This window comes from Hyla sarda, unplaced genomic scaffold (genome assembly GCF_029499605.1).
Source record: "Hyla sarda isolate aHylSar1 unplaced genomic scaffold, aHylSar1.hap1 scaffold_401, whole genome shotgun sequence".
Taxonomy (NCBI): domain Eukaryota; kingdom Metazoa; phylum Chordata; class Amphibia; order Anura; family Hylidae; genus Hyla; species Hyla sarda.
The window spans coordinates 83824-104350 of NW_026610418.1; the positions used below are offsets into that span (position 1 = coordinate 83824).

General features: G+C 50.2%; 11 pseudogenes; all 11 read left to right on the plus strand.

The window, feature by feature from the left end:
- The first annotated feature begins 1578 nt into the window (after nucleotides 1–1578).
- Nucleotides 1579–1698, plus strand: LOC130333171 (5S ribosomal RNA; annotated as a pseudogene).
- Nucleotides 1699–5166: 3468 nt separating this feature from the next.
- Nucleotides 5167–5286, plus strand: LOC130333121 (5S ribosomal RNA; annotated as a pseudogene).
- A 1276-nt stretch (nucleotides 5287–6562) lies between these two features.
- On the plus strand, nucleotides 6563–6682 carry LOC130333186 (5S ribosomal RNA; annotated as a pseudogene).
- Nucleotides 6683–7964: 1282 nt separating this feature from the next.
- On the plus strand, nucleotides 7965–8084 carry LOC130333144 (5S ribosomal RNA; annotated as a pseudogene).
- Nucleotides 8085–8564: 480 nt separating this feature from the next.
- On the plus strand, nucleotides 8565–8684 carry LOC130333122 (5S ribosomal RNA; annotated as a pseudogene).
- An 82-nt stretch (nucleotides 8685–8766) lies between these two features.
- LOC130333169 (5S ribosomal RNA) lies at nucleotides 8767–8886 on the plus strand (annotated as a pseudogene).
- A 2477-nt stretch (nucleotides 8887–11363) lies between these two features.
- On the plus strand, nucleotides 11364–11483 carry LOC130333178 (5S ribosomal RNA; annotated as a pseudogene).
- A 272-nt stretch (nucleotides 11484–11755) lies between these two features.
- On the plus strand, nucleotides 11756–11875 carry LOC130333145 (5S ribosomal RNA; annotated as a pseudogene).
- An 889-nt stretch (nucleotides 11876–12764) lies between these two features.
- On the plus strand, nucleotides 12765–12884 carry LOC130333217 (5S ribosomal RNA; annotated as a pseudogene).
- Nucleotides 12885–13554: 670 nt separating this feature from the next.
- Nucleotides 13555–13674, plus strand: LOC130333205 (5S ribosomal RNA; annotated as a pseudogene).
- Nucleotides 13675–16523: 2849 nt separating this feature from the next.
- LOC130333119 (5S ribosomal RNA) lies at nucleotides 16524–16643 on the plus strand (annotated as a pseudogene).
- Nucleotides 16644–20527: the final 3884 nt, after the last annotated feature.

The window sequence follows — 20527 nt, forward strand, 5'->3', positions numbered from 1 at the left end:
CCATCCTAAGCTGAATGCGCCTGTTCTCGTCAGATCACAGACTGCTACCCAGCTTCGCGCCCAGTAAGTACCAGCATGTGAGACTGGCTGGGAATCCCGAGTGCAGTTGACATTTTGCTCTGTTTCTGCTCCGATTCCGAAAATTATTTATTGATGCTTAAATCCACAGTATACAAAGTGTGAAGCTGTTAACGGTCATCCTAAGCTGAACGCGCCTGCTCTCGTCAGGTCGCAGACTGCTACCCAGCTTAGGGCCTGGTAAGTACCAGCATGGGAGACTGGCTGGGAATCCCAGGTGCAGTTGACATTTTAATCTGTTGCCGCCTTCCGCTCCGATTCGGAAAAGGATCTGTTGATGCTTAAATCCACAATATACAGGGTGTGAAGCTGTCAACGGCCATCCTAAGCCTGAACGTGCCTGCTCTCCTCAGATTGCAGACTGCTGCCCGGCAGATACCGGCATGGGAGACTGGCTGGCAATCCAAGGTGCCATTGACATTTTGCTCTGTTGCCGCCTTCTTCTCCGATTAATAAAAATATTTATTGATGCTTAAATCCACAATATACAAGGCGTAAAGATGTCAACGGCCATCCTAAGCTGAACGCTCCTGCACTCGTCAGATCGCAGACTGCTACCCAGCTTAGGGCCCAGTAAGTACCGGCATGGGAGACTGGCTGGCAATCCCGGGTGCAGTTGACATTTTGCTCTGTTGCCGCCTTCCGCTCCGATTCGGAAAAGGATTTATTGATGCTTAAATGCACAGTATAAAGGGCATGACACTGTCAACGGCCATCGTAAGCTGAACGCGCCTGCTCTCGTCAGATCGCAGTCTGCTACCCAGCTTAGGGCCCGGTAAGTACCAGCATGGGAGACTGGCTGGGAATCCCAGGTGTTGTTGACATTTTGCTCTATAGCCGCCTTCCGCTCCGATTCCGAAAAGGATTTATTGATGCTTAAATCCACAATATACAGGGTGTGAAGCCGTCTACGGCTATCCTAAGCTGAATGTGCCCGTTCTTGTCAGATCGCAGACTGCTGCCCGGCAAGTACGGGCATGGGAGACTGGCTGGAAATCCAAGGTGCTATTGACATTTTGCTCTGTTGCCGCCTTTCTCTCCGATTCCGAAAAGGATTTATTGATGCTTAAATGCACAGTATAAAAAGCATGAAGCTGTCAATGGCCATCCTAAGCTGAACGCGCCTGCTCTCGTCAGATCGCAGACTGCTACCCAGCTTAGGGCCCGGTAAGTACTGGCATATGAGACTGGCTGGGAATCCCGGGTGCCGATGACATTTTGCTCTATTGCTGCCTTCCGCTCCGATTCCGAAAAGAATTTATTGATGCTTAAATCCACAGTATACAAGGTGTGAAGCTGTCGACGGCCATCCTAAGCTGAACGCGCCTGCTCTCGTCAGATCGCAGACTGGTACAGATCTTAGGGCTCAGTAAGTACCGGCATGGGAGACTGGCTGGGAATCCCGGCTGCCGTTGACATTTTGCTCTGTTGCCGCCTTCCGTTCCGATTCCGAAAAGGATTTATTGATGCTTTAATGCACAGTATAAAGGGCAAAAAGCTGTCAACGGCCATCCTAAGCTGAACGCGCCTGCTCTCGTCAGATCACAGACTGCTACCCAGCTTAGGGCCCGGTAAGTACCAGCATGGGAGACTGGCTGGGAATCCCAGGTGTCGTTGACATTTTGCTCTGTTGCCGCCTTCCGCTCCGATTCCGAAAAGGATTTATTGATGCTTAAATCCACAGTATACAAAGCGTGAAGCTGTCAACGGCCATCCTAAGATGAATGCGCCTGTTCTCGTCAGATCGCAGACTGCTACCCAACTTCGGGCCTGGTAAGTAACATCATGGGAGACTGGCTGGGAATCCCGAGTGCAGTTGACATTTTGCTCTGTTTCTGCTCCGATTCCGAAAATTATTTATTGATGCTTAAATCCACAGTATACAAAGTGTGAAGCTGTCAACGGCCATCTTAAGCTGAACGCGCCTGCTCTTGTCAGATCGCAGACTGCTAACCAGCTTAGGTCCTGGTAAGTACCAGCATGGGAGACTGGCTGGGAATCCCGGGTGCAGTTGACATTTTAATCTGTTGCCGCCTTCCGCTCCGATTTGGAAAAGGATTTATTGATGCTTAAATCCACAATATACAGGGTTTGAAGCTGTCAACGGCAATCCTAAGCCTGAACGTGCCTGCTCTCCTCAGATCGCAGACTGCTGCCCGTCAGTTACCGGCATGGGAGACTGGCTGGCAATCCAAGGTGCCATTGATATTTTGCTCTGTTGCCGCCTTCCTCTCCGATTAATAAAAATATTTATTGATGCTTAAATCCACAATATACAAGGCGTGAAGATGTCAACGGCCATCCTAAGCTGAACGTGCCTGCTCTCGTCAGATCGCAGACTGCTACCCAGCTTAGGGCCCAGTAAGTACCGGCATGGGAGACTGGCTGGGAATCCCAGGTGCAGTTGACATTTTGCTCTGTTGCCGCCTTCCGTTCCGATTCCGAAAAGGATTTATTGATGCTTAAATGCACAGTATAAAAAGCATGAAGCAGTCAATGGCCATCCTAAGCTGAACGCGCCTGCTCTTGTCAGATCGCAGACTGCTACGCAGCTTAGGGCCCAGTAAGTACTGACATGGGAGACTGGCTGGGAATCCCGGGTGCAGTTGCCATTTTGCTCTGTTGCCGCCTTCCGTTCCGATTCCGAAAAGGATTTATTGATGATTAAATGCACAGTATAAAAAGCATGAAGCTGTCAATGGCCATCCTAAGCTGAACTCGCCTGCTCTTGTCAGATCGCAGACTGCTACCCAGCTTAGGGCCCGGTAAGTACTGGCATTTGAGACTGGCTGGGAATCCCGGGTGCTGTTGACATTTTTCTCTATTGCTGCCTTCCGCTCCGATTCCGAAAATAATTTATTGATGCTTAAATCCACAGTATACAAGGTGTGAAGCTGTCGACGGCCATCCTAAGCTTAACGCGCCTGCTCTTGTCAGATCGCAGACTGGTACAGATCTTAGGGCCCGGTTAGTACCGGCATGGGACACTGGCTGGGAATCCCGGCTGCCGTTGACATTTTGCTCTTTTGCCGCCTTCCGTTCCGATTCCGGAAAGGATTTATTGATGCTTAAATGCACAGTATAAAGGGCAAGAAACTGTCAACGGCCATCCTAAGCTGAATGCGCCTGCTCTTGTCAGGTTGCAGACTGCTACCCAGCTTAGGGCCCGGTAAGTACCAGCATGGGAGACTGGCTGGGAATCCCAGGTGTCGTTGACATTTTGCTCTGTTGCCGCCTTCCGCTCCGATTCCGAAAAGGATTTATTGATGCTTAAATCCACAGTATACAGGGTGTGAAGCCGTCTACGGCTATCCTAAGCTGAATGCGCCTGTTCTTGTCAGATCGCAGACTGCTGCCCGGCATGTACGGGCATGGGAGACTGGCTGGCAATCCAAGGTGCTATTGACATTTTGCTCTGTTGCCGCCTTCCTCTCCGATTAAAAAAAATATTTATTGATGCTTAAATCCACAGTATACAAGGCGTGAAGATGTCAACGGCCATCCTAAGCTGAACGCGCCTGCTCTCGTCAGATCGCAGACTGCTACGCAGCTTAGGGCCCAGTAAGTACTGGCATGGGAGACTGGCTGGGAATCCCGGGTGCAGTTGCCATTTTGCTCTGTTGCCGCCTTCCGTTCCGATTCCGAAAAGGATTTATTGATGATTAAATGCACAGTATAAAAAGCATGAAGCTGTCAATGGCCATCCTAAGCTGAACTCGCCTGCTCTTGTCAGATCGCAGACTGCTACCCAGCTTACGGCCCGGTAAGTACTGGCATTTGAGACTGGCTGGGAATCCCGGGTGCTGTTGACATTTTGCTCTATTGCTGCCTTCCGCTCCGATTCCGAAAAGAATTTATTGATGCTTAAATCCACAGTATACAAGGTGTGAAGCTGTCGACGGCCATCCTAAGCTTAACGCGCCTGCTCTTGTCAGATCGCAGACTGGTACAGATCTAAGGGCCCGGTAAGTACCGGCATGGGACACTGGTTGGGAATCCCGGCTGCCGTTGACATTTTGCTCTGTTGCCGCCTTCCGTTCCGATTCCGAAAAGGATTTATTGATGCTTAAATGCACAGTATAAAGGGCGAGAAGCTGTCAACGGCCATCCTAAGCTGAACTCGCCTGCTCTCGGCAGATCGCAGACTGCTACCCAGCTTAGGGCCCGGTAAGTACCAGCATGGGAGACTGGCTGGGAATCCCAGGTGTCGTTGACGTTTTGCTCTGTTGCCGCCTTCCGATCCGATTCCGAAAAGGATTTATTGATGCTTAAATCCACAGTATACAGGGTGTGAAGATGTCTACGGCCATCCTAAGCTGAATGCGCCTGTTCTCGTCAGATCACAGACTGCTACCCAGCTTCGGGCCCAGTAAGTACCAGCATGTGAGACTGGCTGGGAATCCCGAGTGCAGTTGACATTTTGCTCTGTTTCTGCTCCGATTCCGAAAATTATTTATTGATGCTTAAATCCACAGTATACAAAGTGTGAAGCTGTCAACGGTCATCCTAAGCTGAACGCGCCTGCTCTCGTCAGGTCGCAGACTGCTACCCAGCTTAGGGCCTGGTAAGTACCAGCATGGGAGACTGGCTGGGAATCCCAGGTGCAGTTGACATTTTAATCTGTTGCCGCCTTCCGCTCCGATTCGGAAAAGGATCTATTGATGCTTAAATCCACAATATACAGGGTGTGAAGCTGTCAACGGCCATCCTAAGCCTGAACGTGCCTGCTCTCCTCAGATCGCAGACTGCTGCCCGGCAGATACCGGCATGGGAGACTGGCTGGCAATCCAAGGTGCCATTGACATTTTGCTCTGTTGCCACCTTCTTCTCCGATTAATAAAAATATTTATTGATGCTTAAATCCACAATATACAAGGCGTAAAGATGTCAACGGCCATCCTAAGCTGAACGCTCCTGCTCTCGTCAGATCGCAGACTGCTACCCAGCTTAGGGCCCAGTAAGTACCGGCATGGGAGACTGGCTGGGAATCCCGGGTGCAGTTGACATTTTAATCTGTTGCCGCCTTCCGCTCCGATTCGGAAAAGGATTTATCGATGCTTAAATGCACAATATACAGGGTGTGAAGCTGTCAACGGCCATCCTAAGCTGAACGCGCCTGCTCTCGTCAGATCGCAGACTGCTACCCAGCTTAGGGCCCGGTAAGTACCAGCATGGGAAACTGGCTGGGAATCCCAGGTGTTGTTGACATTTTGCTCTGTAGCCGCCTTCCGCTCCGATTCCGAAAAGGATTTATTGATGCTTAAATCCACAGTATACAGGGTGTAAAGCCGTCTACGGCTATCCTAAGCTGAATGTGCCTGTTCTTGTCAGATCGCAGACTGCTGCCCGGCAAGTACGGGCATGGGAGACTGGCTGGCAATCCAAGGTGCTATTGCCATTTTGCTCTGTTGCCGCCTTCCTCTCCGATTCCGAAAAGGATTTATTGATGCTTAAATGCACAGTATAAAAAGCATGAAGCTGTCAATGGCCATCCTAAGCTGAACGTGCCTGCTCTCGTCAGATCGCAGACTGCTACCCAGCTTAGGGCCCGGTAACTACTGGCATGGGAGACTGGCTGGGAATCCCGGGTGCCGTTGACATTTTGCTCTATTGCTGCCTTCCGCTCCGATTCCGAAAAGAATTTATTGATGCTTAAATCCACAGTATACAAGGTGTGAAGCTGTCGACGGCCATCCTAAGCTTAACGCGCCTGCTCTCGTCAGATCGCAGACTGGTACAGATCTTAGGGCCCGGTAAGTACCGGCATGGGACACTGGCTGTTAATCCCAGCTGCCGTTGACATTTTGCTCTGTTGCCGCCTTCCGTTCCGATTCCGAAAAGGATTTATTGATGCTTAAATGCACAGTATACAAAGTGTGAAGCTGTCAACGGCCATCCTAAGCTGAACGCGCCTGCTCTCGTCAGATCGCAGACTGCTACCCAGCTTAGGGCCTTGTAAGTACCAGCATGGGAGACTGGCTGGGAATCCCGGGTGCAGTTGACATTTTAATCTGTTGCCGCCTTCTGCTCCGATTCGGAAAAGGATTTATTGATGCTTAAATGCACAGTATAAAGGGCGTGAAGCTGTCAACGGCCATCCTAAGCTGAACACGCCTGCTCTCGTCAGATTGCAGACTGCTACCCAGCTTAGGGCCCGGTAAGTACCAGCATGGGAGACTGGCTTGGAATCTCAGGTGTTGTTGGCATTTAGCTTTGCAGCTCTGTAGACATTTTGCTCCGATTCCGAAAAGGATTTATTGATGCTTAAATCCACAGTATACAGGGTGTGAAGCCGTCTACGACTATCCTAAGCTGAATGCGCCTGTTCTTGTCAGATCGCAGACTGCTGCCCGGCAAGTACGGGCATGGGAGACTGGCTGGCAATCCAAGGTGCTATTGACATTTTGCTCTGTTGCCGCCTTCCTCTCCGATTAAAAAAAATATTTATTGATGCTTAAATCCACAGTATACAAGGCGTGAAGATGTCAATGGCCATCCTAAGCTGAACGCGCCTGCTCTCGTCAGATCGCAGACTGCTACCCAGCTTAGGGCCCGGTAAGTACTGGCATGGGAGACTGGCTGGGAATCCCGGGTGCCGTTGACTTTTTGCTCTATTGCTGCCTTCCGCTCTGATTCCGAAAATAATTTATTGATGCTTAAATCCACAGTATACGAGGTGTGAAGCTGTCGACGGCCATACTAAGCTTAACGCGCCTGCTCTCGTCAGATTGCAGACTGGTACAGATTTTAGGGCCCGGTAAGTACCGCCATGGGACAATGGCTGGGAATCCCGGCTGCCGTTGACATTTTGCTCTGTTGCCGCCTTCCGTTCCGATTACGAAAAGGATTTATTGATGCTTAAATGCACAGTATACAAAGTGTGAAGCTGTCAACGGCCATCCTAAGCTGAACGTGCCTGCTCTCGTCAGATCGCAGACTGATACCCAGCTTAGGGCCTGGTAAGTACCAGCATGGGAGACTGGCTGGGAATCCCGGTTGCAGTTGACTTTTTAATCTGTTGCCGCCTTCCGCTCCGATTCGGAAAAGGATTTATTGATGCTTAAATGCACAGTATAAAGGGCATGAAGCAGTCAATGGCCATCCTAAACTGAACGCGCCTGCTCTCGTCAGATCGCAGACTGCTACCCAGCTTAGGGCCCGGTAAGTACTGGTATGGAAGACTGGCTGGGAATCCCGGGTGCCGTTGACTTTTTGCTCTATTGCTGCCTTCCGCTCCGATTCCGAAAAGAATTTATTGATGCTTAAATCCACAGTATATAAGGTGTGAAGCTGTCGACGGCCATCCTAAGCTTAACGCGCCTGCTCTCGTCAGATCGCAGACTGGTACAGATCTTAGGGCCCGGTAAGTACCGGCATGGGACACTGGCTGGGAATACCGGATGCCGTTGACATTTTAATCTGTTGTCGCCTTCCGCTCAGATTCGGAAAAGGAATTATTGATGCTTAAATGCACAGTATAAAGGTCGTGAAGCCGTCAACGGCCATCCTAAGCTGAACGCGCCTGCTCTTGTCAGATCGCAGACTGCTACCCAGCTTAGGGCCCGGTAAGTACCAGCATGGGAGACTGGCTGGGGATCCCAGGTGTTGTTGACATTTTGCTCTGTAGCCGCCTTCCGCTCCGATTCCGAAAAGGATTGATTGATGCTTAAATCCACAGTAGACAGGGTGTGAAGCCGTCTACGGCTATGCTAAGCTGAATGTGCCTGTTCTTGTCAAATTGCAGACTTCTGCCCTGCAAGTACGGGCATGGGAGACTGGCTGGCAATCCAAGTTGCTATTGACATTTTGCTCTGTTGCCGCCTTCCTCTCCGATTCCGAAAAGGATTTATTGATGCTTAAATGCACAGTATAAAGGGAGTGAAGCTGTCAACGGCCATCCTAAGCTGAACGCGCCTGCTCTCGTCAGAGCGCAGACTGCTACCCAGCTTAGGGCCCGGTAAGTACCAGCATGGGAGACTGGCTGGGAATATCAGGTGTTGTTGACATTTTGCTCTGTAGCTCTGTAGACATTTTGCTCCGATTCCGAAAAGGATTTATTGATGCTTAAATCCACAGTATACAAGGTGTGAAGCCGTCTACGGCTATCCTAAGCTGAATGCGCCTGTTCTTGTCAGATCGCAGACTGCTGCCCGGCAAGTACGGGCATGGGAGACTGGCTGGCAATCCAAGGTGCTATTGAAATTTTGCTCTGTTGCCGCCTTCCTCTCCGATTAAAAAAAATATTTATTGATGCTTAAATCCACAGTATACAAGGCGTGAAGATGTCAACGGCCATCCTAAGCTGAACGCGCTTGCTCTCGTCAGATCACAGACTGCTACCCAGCTTAGGGCCTGGTAAGTACCAGCATGGGAGACTGGCTGGGAATCCCAAGTGTCGTTGACATTTTGCTCTGTTGCCGCCTTCCGCTCCGATTCCGAAAAGGATTTATTGATGCTTAAATCCACAGTATACAGGGTGTGAAGATGTCTACGGCCATCCTAAGCTGAACGCGCCTGCTCTCGTCAGATCGCAGACTTCTACGCAGCTTAGGGCCCGGTAAGTACTGGCATGGGAGACTGGCTGGGAATCCCGGGTGCTGTTGACATTTTGCTCTGTTGCCGCCTTCCGTTCCGATTCCGAAAAGGATTTATTGATGCTTAAATGCACAGTATAAAGGGCGGGAAGCTGTCAACGGCCATCCTAAGCTGAACGCGCCTGCTCTCGTCAGATCGCAGACTGCTACCCAGCTTAGGGCCTGGTAAGTACCAGCATGGGAGACTGGCTGGGAATCCCAAGTGTCGTTGACATTTTGCTCTGTTGCCGCCTTCCGCTCCGATTCCGAAAAGAATTTATTGATGCTTAAATCCACAGTATACAGGGTGTGAAGATGTCTACGGCCATCCTAAGCTGAATGCACCTGTTCTCGTCAGAGCGCAGACTGCTACCCAGCTTCGGGCCTGGTAAGTACCAGCATGGGAGACTGGCTGGGAATCCCGTGTGCAGTTGACAATTTACTCTGTCTCTGTTCCGATTCCAAAAATTATTTATTGATTCTTAAATCCACAGTATACAAAGTGTGAAGCTGTCAACCGCCATCATAAGCTGAATGCGCCTGCTCTCATCAGATCGCAGACTGCTACCCAGCTTAGGGCCTGGTAAGTACCAGCATGGGAAACTGGCTGGGAATCCCGGGTGCAATTGACATTTTAATCTGTTGCCGCCTTCCGCTCCGATTCGGAAAATGATTTATTGATGCTTTAATCCACAATATACAGGGTGTGAAGCTGTCAACGGCCATCCTAAGCCTGAACGTGCCTGCTCTCATCAGATCGCAGACCGCTGCCCGGCAGATACCGGCATGGGAGAGTGGCTGGCAATCCAAGGTGCCATTGACATTTTGCTCTGTTGCCGCCTTCCTCTCCGATTAATAAAAATATTTATTGATGCTTAAATCCACAATATACAACGCGTAAAGATGTCAACGGCCATCCTAAGCTGAACGCGCCTGCTCTCGTCAGATCGCAGACTGCTATCCAGCTTAGGGCCCAGTAAGTACCGGCATGGGAGACTGGCTGGGAATCCCGGGTGCAGTTGACATTTTGCTCTGTTGCCGCCTTCTGTTCCGTTCCGATTCCGAAAAGGATTTATTGATGCTTAAATGCACAGTATACAAAGTGTGAAGCTGTCAACGGCCATCCTAAGCTGAACGCGCCTGCTGTCGTCAGATCGCAGACTGATACCTAGCTTAGGGCCTGGTAAGTACCAGCATGGAAGACTGGCTGGGAATCCCGGTTGCAGTTGACTTTTTAATCTGTTGCCGCCTTCCGCTCCGATTCGGAAAAGGATTTATTGATGCTTAAATGCACAGTATAAAGGGCATGAAGCAGTCAACGGCCATCCTAAACTGAACGCGCCTGCTCTCGTCAGATCGCAGACTGCTACCCAGCTTAGGGCCCGGTAAGTACCAGCATGGGAGATTGGCTGGGAATCCCAGGTGTTGTTGACATTTTGCCCTGTAGCCGCCTTCCGCTCCGATTCCGAAAAGGATTTATTGATGCTTAAATCCTTAGTATACAGGGTGTGAAGCCGTCTACGGCTATTCTAAGCTGAATGTGCCTGTTCTTGTCAGATCACAGACTGCTGCCCTTCAAGTACGGGCATGGGAGACTGGCTGGCAATCCAAGGTGCTATTGACATTTTGCTATGTTGCCGCCTTCCTCTCTGATTCCGAAAAGGATTTATTGATGCTTAAATGCACAGTATAAAGGGCAAGAAGCTGTCAACGGCCATCCTAAGCTGAACGCGCCTGCTCTGGTCAGATCGCAGACTGCTACCCAGCTTAGGGCCCGGTAAGTACCAGCATGGGAGACTGGCTGGGAATATCAGGTGTTGTTGACATTTTGCTCTGTAGCTCTGTAGACACTTTGCTCCGATTCCGAAAAGGATTTATTGATGCTTAAATCCACAGTATCCACAGTATACAGGGTGTGAAGCCGTCTACGGCTATCCTAAGCTGAATGTGCCTGTTCTTGTCAGATCGCAGACTGCTGCCCGGCAAGTACGGGCATGGGAGACTGGCTGGCAATCCAAGGTGCTATTGACATTTTGCTCTGTTGCCGCCTTCCTCTCCGATTAAAAAAAATATTTATTGATGCTTAAATCCACAGTATACAAGGTGTGAAGATGTCAATGGCCATCCTAAGCTGAACGCACCTGCTCTCGTCAGATCGCTGACTGCTACGCAGCTTAGGGCCCAGTAAGTACCGGCATGGGAGACTGGCTGGGAATCCCGGGTGCAGTTGACATTTTGCTCTGTTGCCGCCTTCCGATCCGATTCCGAAAAGGATTTATTGATGCTTAAATGCACAGTATAAAAAGCATGAAGCTGTCAATGGCCATCCTAAGCTGAACGCGCCTGCTCTCGTCAGATCGCAGACTGGTACAGATCTTAGGGCCCGGTAAGTACCGGCATGGGACACTGGCTGGGAATCCTGGCTGCCGTTGACATTTTGCTCTGTTGCCGCCTTCCGTTCCGATTCCGAAAAGGATTTATTGATGCTTAAATGCACAGTATAAAGGGCGAGAAGCTGTCAACGGCCATCCTAAGCTGAACGCGCCTGCTCTTGTAAGATCGCAGACTGCTACCCAGCTTCGGGCCTGGTAAGTACCAGCATGGGAGACTGGCTGGGAATACCGGGTGCAGTTGACATTTTGCTCTGTTTCTGCTCCGATTCCGAAAATTATTTATTGATGCTTAAATGCACAGTATACAAAGTGTGAAGCTGTCAACGGCCATCCTAAGCTGAACGCGCCTGCTCTTGTCAGATCGCAGACTGCTACCCAGCTTAGGGCCTGGTAAGTACCAGCATGGGAGACTGGCTGGGAATCCCAGGTGTTGTTGACATTTTGCTCTGTAGCCGCCTTCTGCTCCGATTCCGAAAAGGATTTAGTGATGCTTAAATCCACAGTAGACAGGGTGTGAAGCCGTCTACGGCTATGCTAAGCTGAATGTGCCTGTTCTTGTGAGATCGCAGACTTCTGCCCTGCAAGTACGGGCATGGGAGACTGGCTGGCAATCCAAGGTGTTATTGACATTTTGCTCTGTTGCCGCCTTCCTCTCCGATTCCGAAAAGGATTTATTGATGCTTAAATGCACAGTATAAAGGGCGTGAAGCTGTCAACGGCCATCCTAAGCTGAACGCGCCTGCTCTCGTCAGAGCGCAGACTGCTACCCAGCTTAGGGCCCGGTAAGTACCAGCATGGGAGACTGGCTGGGAATATCAGGTGTTGTTGACATTTTGCTCTGTAGCTCTGTAGACATTTTGCTCCGATTCCGAAAACGATTTATTGATGCTTAAATCCACAGTATACAGGGTGTGAAGCCGTCTACGGCTATCCTAAGCTGAATGCGCCTGTTCTTGTCAGATCGCAGACTGCTGCCCGGCAAGTACGGGCATGGGAGACTGGCTGGCAATCCAAGGTGCTATTGAAATTTTGCTCTGTTGCCGCCTTCCTCTCCGATTAAAAAAAATATTTATTGATGCTTAAATCCACAGTATACAAGGCGTGAAGATGTCAGCGGCCATCCTAAGCTGAACGCGCCTGCTCTCGTCAGATCGCAGACTTCTACGCAGCTTAGGGCCCGGTAAGTACTGGCATGGGAGACTGGCTGGGAATCCCGGGTGCAGTTGACATTTTGCTCTGTTGCCGCCTTCCGTTCCGATTCCGAAAAGGATTTATTGATGCTTAAATGCACAGTATAAAAAGCATGAAGCTGTCAATGGCCATCCTAAGCTGAACGCGCCTGCTCTCGTCAGATCGCAGACTGGTACAGATCTTAGGGCCCGGTAAGTACCGGCATGGGACACTGGCTGGGAATCCTGGCTGCCGTTGACATTTTGCTCTGTTGCCGCCTTCTGTTCCGTTCCGATTCCGAAAAGGATTTATTGATGCTTAAATGCACAGTATACAAAGTGTGAAGCTGTCAACGGCCATCCTAAGCTGAACGCGCCTGCTGTCGTCAGATCGCAGACTGATACCCAGCTTAGGGCCTGGTAAGTACCAGCATGGGAGACTGGTTGGGAATCCCGGGTGCAGTTGACATTTTAATCTGTTGTCGCCTTCCGCTCAGATTCGGAAAAGGATTTATTGATGCTTAAATGCACAGTATAAAGGTCGTGAAGCCGTCAACAGCCATCCTAAGCTGAACGCGCCTGCTCTCGTCAGATCGCAGACTGCTACCCAGCTTAGGGCCCGGTAAGTACCAGCATGGGAGACTGGCTGGGAATCCCAGGTGTTGTTGACATTTTGCTCTGTAGCCGCCTTCCGCTCCGATTCTGAAAAGGATTTATTGATGCTTAAATCCACAGTAGACAGGGTGTGAAGCCGTCTACGGCTATGCTAAGCTGAATGTGCCTGTTCTTGTGAGATCGCAGACTTCTGCCCTGCAAGTACGGGCATGGGAGACTGGCTGGCAATCCAAGGTGCTATTGACATTTTGCTCTGTTGCCGCCTTCCTCTCCGATTCCGAAAAGGATTTATTGATGCTTAAATGCACAGTATAAAGGGCGTGAAGCTGTCAACGGCCATCCTAAGCTGAACGCGCCTGCTCTCGTCAGAGCGCAGACTGCTACCCAGCTTAGGGCCCGGTAAGTACCAGCATGGAAGACTGGCTGGGAATATCAGGTGTTGTTGACATTTTGCTCTGTAGCTCTGTAGACATTTTGCTCCGATTCCTAAAAGGATTTATTGATGCTTAAATCCACAGTATACAGGGTGTGAAGCCGTCTACGGCTATCCTAAGCTGAATGCGCCTGTTCTTGTCAGATCGCAGACTGCTGCCCGGCAAGTACGGGCATGGGAGACTGGCTGGCAATCCAAGGTGCTATTGAAATTTTGCTCTGTTGCCGCCTTCCTCTCCGATTAAAAAAAATATTTATTGATGCTTAAATCCACAGTATACAAGGCGTGAAGATGTCAACGGCCATCCTAAGCTGAACGCGCCTGCTCTCGTCAGATCGCAGACTTCTACGCAGCTTAGGGCCCGGTAAGTACTGGCATGGGAGACTGGCTGGGAATCCCGGGTGCTGTTGACATTTTGCTCTATTGCTGCCTTCCGCTCCGATTCCGAAAATAATTTATTGATGCTTAAATCCACAGTATACAAGTTGTGAAGCTGTCGACGGCCATCCTAAGCTTAACGCGCCTGCTCTCGTCAGATCGCAGACTGGTACAGATCTTAGGGCCCGGTAAGTACCGGCATGGGACACTGGCTGGGAATCCCGGCTGCCGTTGACATTTTGCTCTGTTGCCGCCTTCCGTTCCGATTCCGAAAAGGATTTATTGATGCTTAAATGCACAGTATAAAGGGCGAGAAGCTGTCAACGGCCATCCTAAGCTGAACGCGCCTGCTCTTGTCAGATCGCAGACTGCTACCCAGCTTAGGGCCTGGTAAGTACCAGCATGGGAGACTGGCTGGGAATCCCAAGTGTCGTTGACATTTTGCTCTGTTGCCGCCTTCCGCTCCGATTCCGAAAAGGATTTATTGATGCTTAAATCCACAGTATACAGGGTGTGAAGATGTCTACGGCCATCCTAAGCTGAATGCGCCTGTTCTCGTCAGATCGCAGACTGCTACCCAGCTTCGGGCCTGGTAAGTACCAGCATGGGAGACTGGCTGGGAATCCCGTGTGCAGTTGACAATTTGCTCTGTCTCTGTTCCGATTCCGAAAATTATTTATTGATTCTTAAATCCACAGTATACAAAGTGTGAAGCTGTCAACCGCCATCCTAAGCTGAATGCGCCTGCTCTCATCAGATCGCAGACTGCTACCCAGCTTAGGGCCTGGTAAGTACCAGCATGGGAGACTGGCTGGGAATCCCGGGTGAAATTGACATTTTAATCTGTTGCCGCCTTCCGCTCCGATTCGGAAAATGATTTATTGATGCTTTAATCCACAATATACAGGGTGTGAAGCTGTCAACGGCCATCCTAAGCCTGAACGTGCCTGCTCTCCTCAGATCGCAGACTGCTGCCCGGCAGATACCGGCATGGGAGAGTGGCTGGCAATCCAAGGTGCCATTGACATTTTGCTCTGTTGCCGCCTTCTTCTCCGATTAATAAAAATATTTATTGATGCTTAAATCCACAATATACAAGGCGTAAAGATGTCAACAGCCATCCTAAGCTGAACGCGCCTGCTCTCGTCAGATCGCAGACTGCTACCCAGATTAGGGCCCAGTAAGTACCGACATGGGAGACTGGCTGGGAATCCCGGGTGCAGTTGACATTTTGCTCTGTTTCTGCTCCGATTCCGAAAATTATTTATTGATGCTTAAATCCACAGTATACAAAGTGTGAAGCTGTCAACGGCCATCCTAAGCTTAACACGCCTGCTCTCGTCAGATCGCAGACTGCTACCCAGCTTAGGGCCTGGTAAGTACCAGCATGGGAGACTGGCTGGGAATCCCGGCTGCAGTTGACATTTTACTCTGTTTCTGCTCCGATTCCGAAAATTTTTTATTGATGCTTAAATCCACAGTATACAAAGTGTGAAGCTGTCAACGGCCATTCTAAGCTGAACGCGCCTGCTCTCGTCAGATCGCAGACTGCTACCCAGCTTAGGGCCTGGTAAGTACCAGCATGGGAGACAGGCTGGGAATCCCGGGTGCAGTTGACATTTTAATCTGTTGCCGCCTTCCGCTCCGATTCGGAAAAGGATTTATTGATTCTTAAATCCACAATATACAGCGTGTGAAGCTGTCAATGGCCATCCTAAGCCTGAACGTGCCTGCTCTCCTCAGATCGCAGACTGCTGCCCGGCAGATACAGGCATGGGAGACTGGCTGGCAATCCAAGGTGCCATTGACATTTTGCTCTGTTGCCGCCTTCCTCTCCGATTAATAAAAATATTTATTGATGCTTAAATCCACAATATACAAGGCGTGAAGATGTCAATGGCCATCCTAAGCTGAACGCGCCTGCTCTCGTCAGATCGCAGACTGCTACCCAGCTTAGGGCCCAGTAAGTACCGGCATGGGAGACTGGCTGGGAATCCCGGGTGCAGTTGACATTTTGCTCTGTTGCCGCCTTCCGTTCCGATTCCGAAAAGGATTTATTGATGCTTAAACGCACAGTATAAAAAGCATGAAGCTTTCAATGGCCATCCTAAGCTGAACGCGCCTGCTCTTGTCAGATCACAGACTGCTACCCAGCTTAGGGCCCGGTAAGTACTGGCATGGGAGGCTGGCTGGGAATCCCGGTTGCCGTTGACATTTTGCTCTATTGCTCCGATTCCGAAAAGAATTTATTGATGCTTAAATCCACAGTATACAAGGTGTGAAGCTGTCGACGGCCATCCTAAGCTTAAAGCGCCTGCTCTCGTCAGATCGCAGACTGGTACAGATCTTAGGGCCCGGTAAGTACCGGCATGGGACACTGGCTGGGAATCCCGGCTGCCGTTGACATTTTGCTCTGTTGCCGCCTTCCGTTCCGATTCCGAAAAGGATTTATTGATGCTTAAATGCACAGTATAAAGGGCATGAAGCTGTCAACAGCCATCCTAAGCTGAACGCGCCTGCTCTAGTCAGATCGTAGACTGCTACCCAGCTTAGGGCCCCGTAAGTACCAGCATGGGAGACTGGCTGGGAATCTTAGGTGTTGTTGACATTTTGCTCTGTAGCTCTGTAGACATTTGCTCCGATTCCGAAAAGGATTTATTGATGCTTAAATCCACAGTATACAGGGTGTGAAGCCGTCTACGGCTATCCTAAGCTGAATGCGCCTGTTCTTGTCAGATCGCAGACTGCTGCCCGGCAAGTACGGGCATGGGAGACTGGCTGGCAATCCAAGGTGCTATTGACATTTTGCTCTGTTGCCGCCTTCCTCTCCGATTAAAAAAATATTTATTGATGCTTAAATCCACAATATACAGGGCGTGAAGATGTCAACGGCCATCCTAAGCTGAACGCGCCTGCTCTCGTCAGATCGCAGACTGCTACCCAGCTTAGGGCCCGGTAAGTACTGGCATGGGAGACTGGCTGGAAATCCCGGGTGCCGTTGACATTTTGCTCTATTGCTGCCTTCCGCTCCGATTCCGAAAATAATTTATTGATGCTTAAATCCACAGTATACAAGGTGTGAAGCTGTCGACGGCCATCCTAAGCTTAACGCGCCTGCTCTCGTCAGATCGCAGACTGGTACAGATCTTAGGGCCCGGTAAGTACCGGCATGGGACACTGGCTAGGAATGCCCGGCTGCCGTTGACATTTTGCTCTGTTGCCGCCTTCCGTTCCGATTCCGAAAAGGATTTATTGATGCTTAAATGCACAGTATAAAGGGCAAGAAGCTGTCAACGGCCATCCTAAGCTGAACGTGCCTGCTCTCGTCAGATCGCAGACTGCTACCCAGCTTAGGGCCCGGTAAGTAAAAGCATGGGAGACTGGCTGGGAATCCCAGGTGTAGTTGACATTTTGCTCTGTTGCCGCCTTCCGTTCCGATTCCGAAAAGGATTTATTGATGCTTAAATCCACAGTATACAGGGTGTGAAGATGTCTACGGCCATCCTAAGCTGAATGCGCCTGTTCTCGTCAGATCGCAGACTGCTACCCAGCTTCGGGCCTGGAAAGTACCAGCATGGGAGACTGGCTGGGAATCCCGAGTACAGTTGACATTTTGCTCTGTTTCTGCTCCGATTCCGAAAATTATTTATTGATGCTTAAATCCACAGTATACAAAGTGTAAAGCTGTCAACGGCCATCCTAAGCTGAACGCACCTGCTCTCGTCAGATCGCAGACTGCTAGGGCCTGGTAAGTACCAGCATGGGAGACTGGCCGTGAATCCCGGGTGCAGTTGACATTTTAATCTGTTGCCGCCTTCCGCTCCGATTCGGAAAAGGATTTATTGATGCTTAAATCCACAATATACAGGGTGTGAAGCTGTCAACGGCCATCCTAAGCCTGAACGTGCCTGCTCTCCTCAGATCGCAGACTGCTGCCCGGCAGATACCGGCATGGGAGACTGGCTGGCAATCCAAGGTGCCATTGACATTTTGCTCTGTTGCCGCCTTCTTCTCCGATTAATAAAAATATTTATTGATGCTTAAATCCACAATGTACAAGGCATAACGATGTCAACAGCCATCCTAAGCTGAACGCGCCTGCTCTCGTCAGATCGCAGACTGCTACCCAGCTTAGGGCCCAGTAATTACCGACATGGGAGACTGGCTGGGAATCCCGGGTGCAGTTGACATTTAGATCTGTTGTCGCCTTCCGCTCCGATTCGGAAAATGATTTATTGATGCTTAAATGCACAGTATAAAGGCTGTGAAGCTGTCAGCGGCCATCCTAAGCTGAACGCGCCTGCTCTTGTAAGATCGCAGACTGCTACCCAACTTAGGGCCCGGTAAGTACTGGCATGGGAGACTGGCTGGGAATCCCGGGTGCCGTTGACAATTTGCTCTATTGCTGCCTTCCGCTCCGATTCCGAAAATAATTTATTGATGCTTAAATGCACAGTATAAAAAGCATGAAGCTGTCAATGGCCATCCTAAGCTGAACGCGCCTTCTCTCGTCAGATCGCAGACTGCTACCCAGCTTAGGGCCCGGTAAGTACTGGCATGGGAGACTGGCTGGGAATCCCGGTTGACATTATGCTCTATTGCTGCCTTCCGCTCCGATTACGAAAATAATTTATTGATGCTTAAATCCACAGTATACAAGGTGTGAAGCTGTCGACGGCCATCCTAAGCTTAACGCGCCTGCTTTCGTCAGATCGCAGACTGGTACAGATCTTAGGGCCTGGTAAGTACCGGCATGGGACACTGGCTGGGAATCCCGTCTGCCGTTGACATTTTGCTCTGTTGCCACCTTCCGTTCCGATTCCGAAAAGGATTTATTGATGCTTAAATGCACAGTATACAAAGTGTGAAGCTGTCAACGGCCATCCTAAGCTGAACGCGCCTGCTCTCGTCAGATCGCAGACTGCTACCCAGCTTAGGGCCTGGTAAATACCAGCATGGGAGACTGGCTGGGAATCCCGGGTGCAGTTGACATTTTAATCTGTTGCCGCCTTTCGCTCCGATTCGGAAAAGGATTTATTGATGCTTAAATGCACAGTATAAAAAGCATGAAGCTGTCAATGGCCATCCTAAGCTGAACGCGCCTGCTCTCGTCAGATCGCAGACTGCTACGCAGCTTAGGGCCCAGTAAGTACCGGCATGGGAGACTGGCTGGGAATCCCGGGTGCAGTTGAAGTTTCGCTCTGTTGCCGCCTTCCGTTCCGATTCCAAAAAGGATTTATTGATGCTTAAATGCACAGTATAAAAAGCATGAAGCTGTCAATGGCCATCCTAAGCTGAACGCGCCTGCTCTCGTCAGATCGCAGACTGGTACAGATCTTGGGGCCCGGTAAGTATTGGCATGGGACACTGGCTGGGAATCCTTGCTGCCGTTGACATTTTGCTCTGTTGCCGCCTTCCTTTCCGGTTCCGGTTCCGGTTCCGATTCCGAAAAGGATTTATTGATGCTTAAATGCACAGTATAAAGGGCGAGAAGCTGTCAACGGCCATCCTAAGCTGAACGTGCCTGCTCTCGTCAGATCGCAGACTGCTACCCAGCTTAGGGCCCGGTAAGTACCAGCATGGGAGACTGGCTGGGAATCTCAGGTGTTGTTGACATTTTGCTCTGTAGCGTTGTAGACATTTTGCTCCGATTTCGAAAAGGATTTATTGATGCTTAAATCCACAATATACAGGGTGTGAAGCCGTCTACGGCTATCCTAAGCTGAATGCGCCTGTTCTTGTCAGATCGCAGACTGCTACCTGGCAAGTACGGGCATGGGAGACTGGCTGGCAATCCAAGGTGCTATTGACATTTTGCTCTGTTGCCGCCTTCCTCTCCGATTAAAAAAAATATTTATTGATGCTTAAATCCACAGTATACAAGGCATGAAGATGCCAACGGCCATCCTAAGCTTAACGCGCCTCCTCTCGTCAGATCGCAGACTGCTACCCAGCTTGGGGCCCGGTAAGTACTGGCATGGGAAACTGGCTGGGAATCCCGGGTGCCGTTGACATTTTGCTCTATTGCTGCCTTCCGCTCCGATTCCGAAAAGAATTTATTGATGCTTAAATCCACAGTATACAAGGTGTGAAGCTGTCGACGGCCATCCTAAGTTTAACGCGCCTGCTCTCGTCAGATCGCAGACTGGTACAGATCTTACGGCCCGGTAAGTACCGGCATGGGACACTGGCTGGGAATCCCGGCTGCCGTTGACATTTTGCTCTGTTGCCGACTTCCGTTCCGATTCCGAAAAGGATTTATTGATGCTTAAATGCACAGTATAAAGGGCGAGAAGCTGTCAACGGCCATCCTAAGCTGAACGTGCCTGCTCTCGTCAGATCGCAGACTGCTACCCAGCTTAGGGCCCGGTAAGTACCAATATGAGAAACTGGCTGGGAATCCCAGGTGTCGTAGACATTTTGCTCTGTTGCCGCCTTCCGCTCCGATTCCGAAAAGGATTTATTGATGCTTAAATCTACAGTATATAGGGTGTGAAGATGTCTACGGCCATCCTAAGCTGAATGCGCCTGTTCTCGTCAGATCTCAGACTGCTACCCAGCTTCGGGCCTGGTAAGTACCAGCATGGGAGACTGGCTGGGAATCCCGAGTACAGTTGACATTTTGCTCTGTTTCTGCTCCGATTCCGAAAATTATTTATTGATGCTTAAATCCACAGTATACAAAGTGTGAAGATGTCAACGGCCATCCTAAGCTGAATGCGCCTGCTCTCGTCAGATTGCAGACTGCTACCCAGCTTAGGGCCTGGTAAGTACCAGCATGGGAGACTGGCTGGGAATCCCGGGTGTAGTTGACATTTTAATCTGTTGCCGCCTTCCGCTCCGATTCGGAAAAGGATTTATTGATGCTTAAATCCACAATATACAGGG